This window comes from Sitophilus oryzae, unplaced genomic scaffold (genome assembly GCF_002938485.1).
Source record: "Sitophilus oryzae breed Bouriz unplaced genomic scaffold, Soryzae_2.0 scaffold_1297_pilon_pilon, whole genome shotgun sequence".
In the NCBI taxonomy this organism is placed as follows: Eukaryota; Metazoa; Arthropoda; class Insecta; order Coleoptera; family Curculionidae; genus Sitophilus; species Sitophilus oryzae.
Window position 1 is genome coordinate 9,601,033 of NW_022145945.1, and position 13,940 is coordinate 9,614,972.

The following is a 13,940-nucleotide window of genomic DNA, read 5'->3' on the forward strand; positions in this document are numbered from 1 at the left end:
CTTAAAAATAGTAGTAATTTGGGTCTTTGCTATGCTAAAACTAGAATCATGTTTTATCGAATTTTGAGTTTAGTTCTGTTTTAGTTATTTGTACTGTTTTTCCTATTTAAAAACGTTTTATAAAGTTATGTCAGAATTTTAGTGTTATTAGATCGGGGAAATACGCAACAAACTGCCTCAAACTATCTCTACTTTGATACCGTTTTGTAAACATGTAATAAAACACTGTAATTAAACATGGCATTAATAGTTTTATGAAATAGTATTCTTTTTCTCTTTTAATAATCTTAGTATTATGGATAATTTATTATCAATTTTATGAAAATATTTTTTAACTGTATTGACAAATAATTTAACTCAAATAACTGCTTATTAACTTTATGTTGTATAATGTTAAATTGGCAACAAAAATATATTTTTCATGTGCAATATTTACACCATATTATAAAATATATTTAACAAACGAAATATTCTGTACCTGATCTTTGCCACTAAGGCTTATTTATTCATTAGATCGATACGTTTTTATAATCTAATTTTGTATGTACGTGTATAAAAAAAACTAAATTATTCTTTTGAATTACTGAATGTTGTAGAATCAAAGTTGTAAAAATTCATATAATTATTATGGTCATTATCATTTTAGTTTTAATATACATTTTATGTATATAAGTTACATATTACCTGTCTAGTCATATTAATACACTTCCAGAGTGACAAAAAATAATATCTGTTTAAAAAAACACTCTATTAAAGGTCAATAACGACGAGAACTAGCAACGTCGGCAAAAAACAAGTCTTTTAAGAAAGCTGGCTCTTTGATATACCTTTTACTATGCTCTGTGGAACAGCGTGCGGGTTGTCTGGCTGCCGGCAAATGTTACGTTTACTACTGCACATTGAAAGAAGATCCTATATTTTTTTATTAGTCCTTTAAATTCTAGTATTGAATATAAATCGAACAAGTCTCGATAGCGCAGCGCGCAGAAGGAGTCCGAGTTCGAGACCGGCTCGGGGTATAAATGTTTTTATTTTATTTTCGTTTATATTCTGATAGTAAAGTATTAAATAATTCTGGTGATTCAAAAAAAAATATACAGGGTGTCTCAGATTTTAATCGGGAAAATTTAATAGACGATAGAACTTGCAAAAATAAAACAAAAAGTTCATATCAACTTGTAAGATTTAAAGCTTCCTTTTCGAGATACAGGGTGTTAAAGTTACTTAAAAAAGAAAAAAAAATTAAGATATTTGAAAAACTATTTAATCGATTTTGATATAACTTGACCCGTTTATAAAACTTGCTATGCGACTTAATTTGATGTAATTAGATTTAAGTTTAATGGCCAGGGGCGGCGGTGGGGCATCACTGTTAAATTATTTTAAAACTGCTTTTTTAGAAGTTTAATATTATTTTTGGATTTAGTAATTAAAAATATAATTTTTTTGCCTCCTGACTTTTTTGTCTACCTTGCTTACTTCTTGCGAAAAAAATTAAATTCTAATTGGTAATTAATATTGTAATTAGTATTGTAATGGTACCCTGTATCTCGAAAAGGAAGCTTTAAATCTTACAAGTTGATATGAACTTTTTGTTTTATTTTTGCAAGTTCTATCGTCTATTAAATTTTCCCGATTAAAATCTGAGACACCCTGTATAATTACACAAACTTTGTACCTGAGAAGTTTATAATTTCGATAACTACACAAAGTAGTACACAAAGTACTAGTAAAAAAGCAAAATAATTATGACAGCCACGATTTCAATTTTATTTCGATGTTCAGATTCTGACAGTTCTGATTTCTGCCGTACCTAGCGCTGCTGTCGGAATTTATAAAATCGGTTGAAATGCATCTATAAATGCATATTATTTGTTTTCAAAGCGGGTACCTTTATTTGATAGTTCAATAGTTCGAAATCCTAAATAAAAAAAATTGCCCATATTTTTTATAAGTTAAATAAAATAAAAAAATGTCTATACCTAATGTAGCGGATTCATCTCTCCAAAAAATCCTATATGGGTATTTCGCCACTGCAAGAAAATCTACAAAATAAAATGGTTATTTTTTGTAAACACTTTTGCGTTAATCCAAACGGAAACTACTTGTCAGAAATTAGCTTTACAGATATACGAATTTGCCTAACGAACAAAAAAATGCTTAACGTTTCGGAAAGTTTATCTCTTTCCGTCGTCGGAAGCAAAAAAAATGCAAAGAATAAAGAAAAAAACTATTTAAAATATTTAAATTCAACTATTCGAGAACACTTTAGTTTTTTATAACAGATACGTCTACTAAAACCGTTGACGTTCTGTTAAAATGACATTATATCAAGTTAAACTTCAAAATTAACAATTACTACCTGATAACAATTACTTAATAAGGTAAAACCAAAAAAACCCAAACTTTCTGTATGATTATTTTTAACTTTTACATATATGTTATGTTTATTTATGTTATGTTCTTTAAAATCAAAGAAGCGATTGCCATACATTACTAACATCTACAGATGCATGAGCAATACATTTATTTTTATTAGATTGTATTAAAAAAGCCTCTTTCATTTTTCTTTTTCGCTTCTTTCATTATAATTTTGGCATTAATAAAATAGTAGATATTAAAGTGTAAAGTGGTTTTTATTTGAAACAGATATAATTTTTTGTCTTTTTTAAGTGTTAAAAGAAATAACATTAATGGTGTTTTAAACAAAAATGTATAAATTTGAATAACCAATCAGGCACAGGGTATTATAAATCATCATACTCGATCCAACGAAAGAATTGCGATGTGATAGTTTGTTATTTTTGGATTTCTTGAATATCGTCTGTCACAATCGTCCATTCTCTCGCTGGACAGACTAGTTTTTTTGTTCTATATTTTTGAAAGGTTCATTTCTTCAAGTTTCTGGAAATATCACCTCTGAAATTAAACAATTTAAAAAATTAAATTTTTGTCTATCTGCTGTTGTACAGGGTGGTCGAAATTGGTCTGGTTTAACAGAGAAAACCTATTTCCTGACTAGATAGAGCAAAACCGACATAGATATCATGGGCTTTATTTCTGAGACACGTTTAATGGCGCAAACCGCCTGTTGATATTTTCAATGCCAACTGAGATACTTTTTGAATTTTTTAACATTTGGAAAATTGCCCATAACTTTTGTATTTCGCGGAATTGTAAAATTCTATAAAAACGCTCTTAAGGCGCTTTATCCAGTGGTGTAGTCAGTTTTTTTCTATGCTTGCTCTTTTTGTTAGAAATAATAAAAAATATAATTTTTTAAATGAAAATCATAGCTATGAACTTAAAAAAATGCGGGCGTTTAATCGTTTTAGGCGTTAGTTTTTTTGTTCCAATCCAATTCTCTCTAATTTCTCCATTTAATAGTTCTGTTGTAACCATGGCGTTTTGAAGGCCCGCTTCGAAAAGATAAAAAACCTAATATTTCTCTCATTCTTAGAAATAAATACCCATAATTTTATATCGTTGGAAAGGATTAAACGCCAGCATTTTTTTAAGATCATAGCCAACTATGATTTCCATTTTAAAAAATATATTTTTTATTATTTCGGACAAAAAGAGCAAGTCTAGAGAGAAACTGACTACGCCACTGGATTGTGCTTTAAAAAGTGTCGAAATATGCCGAAAAAGTGCGAAATACTAAAGTTATGGACAATTTTCCAAATGGTAAAAAATTCAAAAAGAGTATCTCAGTTGGCAGTGAAAATATCAACAGGCGGTTTACGCCATTAAACGTGTCTCAGAAATCGAGCCCATTACATCTATGTCGGTATTGCTCTATCTTGTCAGGAAATAGGTTTTCTCTGCTAAAACTAGACCAATTTCGACCACCCTGTAAAAAAACAACCATATATTATTACGATGATTTTTAGATCAGCGGAGTTTTAAGAATAAGTGATATTTCAGAATTTTACAGAAACTAGGTATTATGTTGTAGGTATACCATACCATCGAAAAAAAAACGGCGTCACAGATGCTTTGGAAATGAAGATCGCAGTCAAATGTAAAATTATGTAGGAAGTATCATCGATTTTCATTTTCAAACCAATTTTATGCTTTTTTTGAACATACGGTATTATATAATACCGTATGATTGAATAAAAACGCCGTCAGCGATGGCTATAAAATGACGATCGATGACATTTCCCATATAATTTTACATATAAAATGACAGCGATCTTCATTTCATAGCCATCGCTGGCGCTGACGCCGTTTTTATTCGATCATACGTTAAAATAATTTGTGTAGAATTAATTTACGTTGGGCGTTTTAATTGATATGATGAAAAAAATAAATAAAAAAACTAGAAAACATATGAACATTAATACAAAAAAATCTAGTTAGCGTATAAGTTCTTTGTAAATATGTATTTTTAAGAGCCCATTCTTATGTTAAGTGTTAAATTAAGTTCATTTTTTAAATCGTTCTTGGTGTATGTTGAGCTGTTTGCTTCTGTTTTTACCCGCGTTCCTTTAAAATATTCGTATTATCTATTTATCAACTTATATATTTATTTTCATATTATGTTTATGTGATATTACAAACATGGCAGAAAAAATATATACACATGTCGAATCAGTGAAAGAATTTATAAATCTACTTAATATATTTATAATATTTTACGTTTTTCTGACAAAAAAAATTATCTACGCTTATGACATGGTATTTTAATTTGATTTATTACGGGTTAAGGAAAGTATATTATTAATAATATAGAAAAATGTAAATAAAAAAGAGATTTTAATGTTGCTGTAGACACTTTAATGCACACTAACCAGGCTTAATTGTAAGGTATTTTTTTGTAGTGATAATGTTAAGGAAAAAAAATAAAAAATAAAAATATAGATCTCATGTAAAAACGTCTTTCATTTTTAATTCACGGGTATCCTGTTGAATAATAAAATAATATTTTAATGCAAGCAGAGTGAAAGTAGTTTTCAATATTTCTAATATTTTAGATTGATTATACCTACGTCATCTTAAATCGGTAGCTGGATTTTCACGTGTAAAGATAATGATGAAGATACCCTAGTGGAAATTTGAATATGCAAAAAGTGACAATAAGTTTTCTTCTAGGCGGTATTGCCAGATTGCTAGACCAAGCTGGAAAAAATTAACGTCGTAGATTTTAAAAATAGAAACTTAACGTCTTCATGGGTCCAAATATATTTCATGGAACTTTTTCTTTTCGTGTCGCTATATTCGTTTTTATTTTTGAAAAAGTCTTAAGCGTGATTTTCATGCATCCGTTATCCAACGATACGATGATACGATATTAATTTTATTGGTTGAATTTAAAGACTGTGATTGGTTAGAAATGGTTAACCAATCGAAGCCTTTAAATACAACCAATGAAATTAATATCGTATCAACGTATCGTCGGACAACGGATGCATGAAAATCAAGCTTTACGCGTTAAAATATAGACCACAGATTCAAGCTCAATTTATGAACTCGGGAGTTGAAGTTCTGTTCAGTTGGGAGCTCGCACCAGTTGAGTTGTTTAATATTTTTGCATTTATAAAGTGTCAGTTTTGGTTGTTAGGTTAGGTTTGGAATTGTGGAGATTTCGAACGTTTTTTCGAACAAAATTGCGCAAAATATAAACTTATATAAACAGAAATATTGTAACAATCCGGCTCGAAGGACCAAATGTAATCTAACTAAGTGGATTGTAAATTACTAGATTGATTTGAGTCCGTTTGCTATTGGAATATTATATTTATACTATTTACAATTCAAAAATGATATATTGGTAGATCAAAAACTATAAACCATTATTTTAAAAAATAAACATGTATCGATGACAAAGGTGATTTGTGGCATCTTGATATAAATTATAAAAATCCTTATCATTAAACAGGTAATTTTCCAATGCATTGGCGTCGTCTCTTCTCTGTGCTTCACGTGATCTACAGCCGCTTACTCATTGGCTGCCATCCGAACTGCCAAACGTCGCGAACTGCCCACTTAAACCGTTGATTGAAAGAATTGGGAAGATATGCAACCTAATGAGCAAATTCGTGATAAGACGAACGTCTCTATTGCTGTACGGTGGAGACACCAATCGTTCTGCGGTCAACGCATAAAACACTTATTTTCTCCAATGCGGTGAGCGAAGGCATATCGAAGACGGTGTGGCTCTGAAAGCGACAGTATTGCCATATTAAAATGTGTAATATCTGTAATACGTTTGACGAAAATATCTTTACCAGTATACCGGGTGCGTCTCAAAAGTGGCTCACCCTTATAACTTTTTTATTTTTTCAGTTAAAAAAACAAGATTTGGTATGTTAATATGACATAAATTAGGATTGATTGACGTATTCAATCGTTTTCGGTCACTTCCTGTTTCACCAGAAATGGCTACAACTGTTGATTTTTAAATGGCACCCTCGGTATCTTTTACTTTATTCGAAAGAAAATAACACTCTGAATAGAATGACATATCATATGTCAACTTTTGACATTTTTGCATATGGTTTATTTGAAATTATAACTTGCGGTTCGTAACGAAAATTTGACTCGAAATACCAAGTATGGTGTATCAAACTATTCGTAAAAAAATGCTTTTTCCAAATATGCTAATGAGCCACCCTCTTTCCATTTGAAAAAATTGAGATATGATTAAAAATACGATTTGAGCATTTTCTAACTGGCCAGAACAAGCCACTAAAAACATTAAACGATCAAATCTTTTTTTCCTTGATTGAGAATTAGTGTTTTTAACATAGCCATGGCACTCTAGATTGAATTTTAAAATACGATTTTTTATTAAGCGAGAATGTCAAAAGTTGACATATTATATGTCACTATTCAGAATGTCATTTTCTATCCAATAAAGTAAAAAAATACCGAGGGTGCCATTTAAAAATCAAAAGTTGTAGTTATTTCCGGTGAAACCGGAAGTGAACAAAAACAATTGAATACGTCAATCAATCCTAATTTGTGTCATATACTAACATACCAAATCTCGTTTTTTTATCTGAAGAAATAAAGTTATAGAGGTGAGCCACTTTTGAGACGCACCACCCGGCATTTTACATACGAAATAACAGCGATCTTCATTTCCAAGCAAACTCCGCCGTTCTTTGTTTAATCATATAATATATTAAATTGTTTAATTATAGAAAATCCGTATTATTAACATACTTTACCCAAAATCCGTAAATCTACGGATTAATCCGTAGTTCTGGCAACACTGTCTGCGGCAACCACTCACTCTGTCGACTGAAAGCAGAATTACGGTACATTATTCTTTATCAGCGCGCAGCGGCGCAGAGCTAAACTAAATCTCGGAATTCTCGAACAGGTTTTGACGGTAACGCCAGCAGCATCTCGGACAGGTTTTGTGCCACGAAATCGCCCATAAGGTTGTGCATCTTGTTATTTCTTCAATCAATGCTTAAACATTAGCCATAATATTTATACAGATAAAAATCTTGTCCCTAATTCGTGGTACGAAAATTGTTTTTTATGGCGATGAGCAAACGAGTAAAATTTCCTGTGCGCAAAAATAAACTCGCGTTTAAACAGCGTAATAACTGGGCCGGTCAGGCGCTGTGCACAATTTTAGAGGCCGTAAGTGGGCGTGCTACGTGCGCAAACTGGTAACCTAACTAGTGCGTGACTCCGAAAATTGGAATCACGAAAAACAACGCTTTTGACGATAAGTTTATAATCTGTATAATCTGTGGTAGAACGAACTGACTTTCTAAATGTGCGTACTTATTTCATAGTATTAAACCTCAACTGAACTTCAACTGTCGAGTTTATAAATCCAGCTTTACAATCACATGATCCCTGAACCTTTTTACATATGTATTAAAGAATGACAAAAGGGTAAATATTGTTTGGTTATGTTATGGTCCTTTGTAGGCGGAGAGCAGCTTCACGCGTCCACGGAGTTCATTTACAATCACGTAGAGGACCTAAGCATTGGCAGTAGTTTTAGTTCGGCCAGTCGCGCCTCGCCGACGCCCTCTTTCGGCGACGCTCAGTTACTCCACTTTCCGGGAGATTCCAGCGGCTCGATGTAACGGGTTCCGCCCACGACCGAGTCAGATTCCGAGTGGCATTAACGTTCTTCATCAAAGACTGCGATTCCAAGCACAACTTCGTGTTATTCTTGTCGACGAAAATGTAATATATGGCCCCAAGTCAAATCCGTATATCCAACTCTACGCTTTACACTTAACTGGTAACTATTAATCTTTTAAGAAATCGTTTTTTGACTTTTACGAAAATTAAGCTTCTGTACCATTCGAATCATTTTTAGAATTAATTCATATATTTTTCCAGAAAATAAGATAAAAACGTTAGTCATATTAAAGGTAACTAAAAGATTATTATGGTAGAAAATTTAAAAACATTTATATCTAAGTGTAGTATCGATTTTTTCGAACTTTTAGCCATATTCGTGAAAGTATGTTCTTATCAGTTATCTATCTATAGGTTAATATGCTAAATAGAATGCGGATACCTGTTAAGCTTCATTCAGAACTTAGCAATTACTGAAATAAATTAGTGGTTTCAATTAGCGTAGAAGTTTGTTCCTTTAATTTCAATGTAAGGCATTCAGAACGTCAAGATTGGTGGTAGACTTTTTAAATTAGTAGAAAAAGTTAAGCTTCATTCAGAACCTCGAAATCAGTGGAATAAATTAGTAGTTTCAATTAGCCGTAGAAGTTTGTTCACCTAATTTTAATGTAAGCATTCAGAACATCATAATTAGTGGTAGTAATTTTCAGTTATTGGAAAAAGTTAACAAACTTTTGACTTTTCCACTAATTACACTTCAAAATTTGCGAGGAATGTCACAATGTCATTTTGGCCTTTGATTATCAGCCGTCAAGAAAAGTTTTGGTTAGAAATCAAAAGTTTATTGTTTTATAAGCTAAATATTATGCTTTCTCTATGGAAGCTGTTGCTAGGATATTTTATCAATTTTAATTGTGTTTTTTAGACATTGTGAATGATCGTAAACTAAAAAGTATAAAGTGTAATTGAAACAACTAATTTATTCCACTAATTGGGATTTTCTGAATGAAGCTTTATCAAACTTTTTACTTTTCCAGTAATTATACTTCAAAATTTGCGAGAAATGTCATTTTGGTCTTTGATTATAGTAACGCCATCTGTTGCTAGGATATTCTATTAATTTTAATTGTGTTTTTTAAACATTGTAAATGATCGTAAACTAAAAAATAGAGTGTAATTGAAACCACTAATTTATTCCATAATTGCGAGGTTCTGAATGAGGCTTAAGAATTTTTAAAATTTATTTTTTATACGTTAATATAGTCAATGCAAATTTGGCGTTATAAGAATAAAAATATCCTAGTAATTTAAAAGTTATTTGATACTTGAGACCTACCAGTAAAAATATTTTTCATTAAAAAAGTATGCGAACTTTCAGATTGATTCTGTTTGTTAATACTTATAGAAGTGCACAAAATCATTTTTGTATTTTTATGTTAGTATAAAGTTTGACATCTACTACAAGATGTATACTCCAAGAATAAGGCATAACTATGTCTAATGTACCGGGTGTCCCACTAAGTGTCCCTCTCGGCTGTATCTCGGAAAGTATTAGCCGTAGGGCTTACGGAAAAAAATATTTATGACTAAAGGGGCTATGAGAAGTTTGTAAAACGGTCGCTAGGTGGCGCAACTGCTATAGAAAATAAGAAAATAGATTTTTTACAGAATTTTGCCTAGATAATGGGTACTATAAATAATAGCTTTATAATCTTCAGTAAATTTTGGATTTTTTTTGTTAGAACCATTTGCCCTATCTGCTAAAATAAAGTGGTGGGGAAGGTTAGATCTATCTTTATTTAAATGTTAATAACTCCGGATTGGGTGATCAGAATCCAAGAAACGAGGGCTCGTTTAAAAGAGCGTTTCTTACTCTATATTATACCATAAAAATAATAATAATAAAGTTTTGAACGTAGACGCTAGGGGGCGCTGTCTTACAATTTAACAAACATAGCGCGTTTTATCAAAAAAATTAAATACGATAGTATGTGTTATTTTAGCTGATAGTAAAGAGTAGTAAAAGCTTAAAAAGACAGCGAAAACCGCATCTTGATATCTTCTTTCAAACCGAAGATATTAGCAAAATTATAGTAAATACCAGAAAATAAGCCCTTAATTACCTTATTTTTACAAAACAGTATCAGTAGCCCTCTTGATTAGACCCATTCTAATAAAAAAAATAAGATAGAATCAGCTAGTTTATTTTAAAATCGACGAAATACCAGAATACCATAATACCAGATGTATTAATATCTAATAATTAAGATATTAATAATAGTGAACAAGAAACGACGATTTAGTGAAGTCATGGTAGGCTTTGGAAAAAAGTTGCTTTTCGCGTAATAGTATAAACGTCAAATCGTTATTAGATCAACATTTTGATAGTCTTAGCAGCGTTTTTTATCTTTTAAATACTTTTTCAAAATGCCCTTATTATTTGAAGTAGTTGAAGTTGTTGGCATTTTAAAAAAGCAATCAAAAGATAAAAAACGCTGCTAAGACTATCAAAATGTTGATCTAATAACAATTTGACGTTATACTATTACGTCAAAAGCAACTTTTTCCAAAGCCTACCATGACTTCACTGAATCATCGTTTCTTGTTCACTATTATTAATATCTTTATTATTAGATATTAATACATCTGATATTATGATATTCTGGTATATCGTCGACTTTAAAATAAACTAACTGTTTTTATCTTGTTTTAGGTTAGAATGGGCATAATCAAGAGGGCTACTGATACCGTGTTGTAAAAATAAGGTAATTAAGAGCTTATTTTTTGGTATTTATTATAATTTTGCTAATATCTTCGGTTTGAAAGAAGATATCAAGATGCGGTTTTCGCTGACTTTTTAAGCTTTTACTACTGTTTACTATCAGCTAAAATTACATATACCATGCATTTAATTTTTTTAAAAAAACGCGCAATGTTTGTTAAATTGTAAGACAATGCCCCCTAGCGTCTATGTTTAAAAGCTTATTATTATTGTTTATATGGTACAATATAGAGTAAGAAACGCTCTTTTAAACTGGCCCTCACTTGTTGGATTCCGATCATCCAGTCCAGAGTTATTAATATTCAAATAAAAACAGATCTAACCTTCTCCCACCACTTTATTTTGGTAGATAGGAGAAAATGGCTCTAACAAAAAATATTCAAAATTTACTGAAGATTATGAAGCTGTTACTTATAGTACACCTTATATAGGCAAAATTGTGTAAAAACTCCATTTACTTATTTTTTGTTGCAGTTGCGCCCTTTAGCGGTCGTTTGGTTTGCTACAAACTTGGAAATAATTTCGAGCAATTTCCCATAGCCTCTTTAGTTATAAATATTTTTTTCAGCAGCCGCTACGGCTAATACTTTTCGAGATACAGCCGAAAGCTATTCTTAGTGGGACACCCTGTACACCAAGGAGGATCATTTAAGTCATAACTTGAAATGTCGTCATTTATATTCATACAATCAATAATTTTTATTGTATGTATTGTGCGTTAATTTTTGAATTTAAAAACTAACATATGCAAAAAAGTAGTTTTTGTAATGCTAAGTTAGTATTGAAGGCTTTTACAAAGAAAATCTCCTCTATTAGGTACACATATCTCCTTCGACAATAAAAAAACACTATTATCGTTGATTTGTTTAAAGATTTTTTCATTTATTCTTTGTAAAATCCTCCATTTTTAAATATCAATTGAAGATGAAAGTGTAGGGAACCAAAATAGACTTCTAGAACGTAGAATTTTAAAAGGCAATAGGCTGTGCAATTTTCTGTTAAAAATATACAAGAAAAATATGAAATAGACTTCGAAATTTAGCTTTAATGAAACTCAGTAGGGAAAGATTTTTTACTAATGGAGAATAGTGACTTTGTAATGTTTAGAATTATTATTATTGTTAAATATAAACTTTTTAACTTTTCCAATATTTCTTTTTCGTTGACATACTTTCATATACTCATTCATATTACATATATACTTTCATAAACTAGGAAATAATTTGTCATTAGTTAAATGCCATTTAGTTTAGAATTTTGTATGGGTAGTTTATATGGAAAAAGAAACGTAACGTCTTGGAACTGAGAGTGATATTTTCTTGATTTGTCAGGATCAAAACAAATGTGATATGGGCATATGTGTGATTAATTAACTAAATCTATCTAAGGGTGACTTAACCGCCTATCAATATTGTAACTTTTCGAAAAAAAAAACAGTTTTTTCTTTCTTTGGCAACAATAATATTCACATATCTGGTTATACAATTGAAATAGAGATTTTTTGAAAGTTACAATTTTGAAACGTGCGGCTGATACATGTATAAGCGTATATAAAAATATTTAATCTTTTGTAGTAAAATATGTTTCGTTTAGTTGACTAGTAAATGTAACCAATTAAATATAAGTGTTGTAGGAAAATGTTAAATATCAACAGCAAAGGAAAAATCATTTAGGGTATTTTTAAGGTAAAAATATCTATTTTTATCTCTGACAATTATTTTGATATTTTTCTTTAAATTATCTTTTTTATATACAGGGTGTGCAAAAAAGTTCTCACCAAAGAGGATTTTTTAGGGAGTTATTGAAAAAAGATTATAGGGAATTTCTTCAGACCTATGTCCCATAACAAAAAGAATCACTTTGAAATATAAGCCAAATGGTCAGATCAATATAAAAAAGATTGGTTAGAAAAATAGAAAAGAGAATGTCCCTGTATATGAAACTTGAAGAACTTTTTGGCTTTTTTGATATTTTGTCACCTAACCCCAAGAACAATTAACCTAATAGGACTGCTCATTCAGCCAAAAGTGTCCGCCAGGTGCATGTGAAAACTACTCGCTTTGTGACGTCGAGATGTGACGAGATTTGGTATGTTAGTATATGACATAAATTAGGATTACTTGATGCATTCAATTGTTTTTGGTCACTTCCTTTTTCATCGGAAATGAATACCAACTTTTGATTTTTAAAAGGCACCCTCATCGGTACTTTTTTACTTTATTCGATAGAAAATAACACTCTGAATAGAATGACATATCATATGTCAACTTTTGACATTTTCGCATATGGTTCATTTGAAATTGTAACTTGCGGTTCGTAACGAAATGAGCCACCCTCGTTCCATTTGAAAAAATTGAGATACAATTAAAAATACGATTTGATCATTGTCTAACTGGCCAGGACAAGACACTAAAAGATTAGACAATCAAATCTATTTTTCCAAGGCTCCTTGATTAAGAATTAGTGCTTTTAGCATAACCATGGCACTCTAGATTGAATTTTAAAATTCAATTCTGTTTTAAGCGAGAATGTCAAAAGTTGACATATGATATGTCATTCTATTTAGAATGTAATTTTCTATCGAATAAAGTAAAAAAATATCGAGAGTGCCATTTAAAAATCAAAAGTTGCAGTCATTTCCGGTGAAACAGGAAGTGAACAAAAACAATTGAATACCGTCAATCAATCCTAATTTATGTCATACTAACATACCAAATCTCGTTTTTTTATCTGAAAAAATAAAAAAGTTATAGGGGTGATCCAGTTTTGAGACGCACCCGGTATATAAACTGAATTTTTGTAATTTGCCGCCATAGCGAATGTTAACATTATTTTCTTTTTGTTATCGGGTAAGGCGAAAAAAATTCGCATTTTCCCATTTTTTATAAATCGCTCAATAAAAAGTCTTATTTTCTGGGAATTTTTGGTACACCCTGTACTATCTTTTTATATATGAATGTTTTTGACTAATCCTCAGATGGTTGGTGTTGATTGCAGGGTAAAATACAAAAAAACCTTAAGATAAAATATATACATTACCTTTGCTGTTTTTCTGTTAAATGGTCTTTTATGTGTCAAGCCAGACTGATAGAATGCC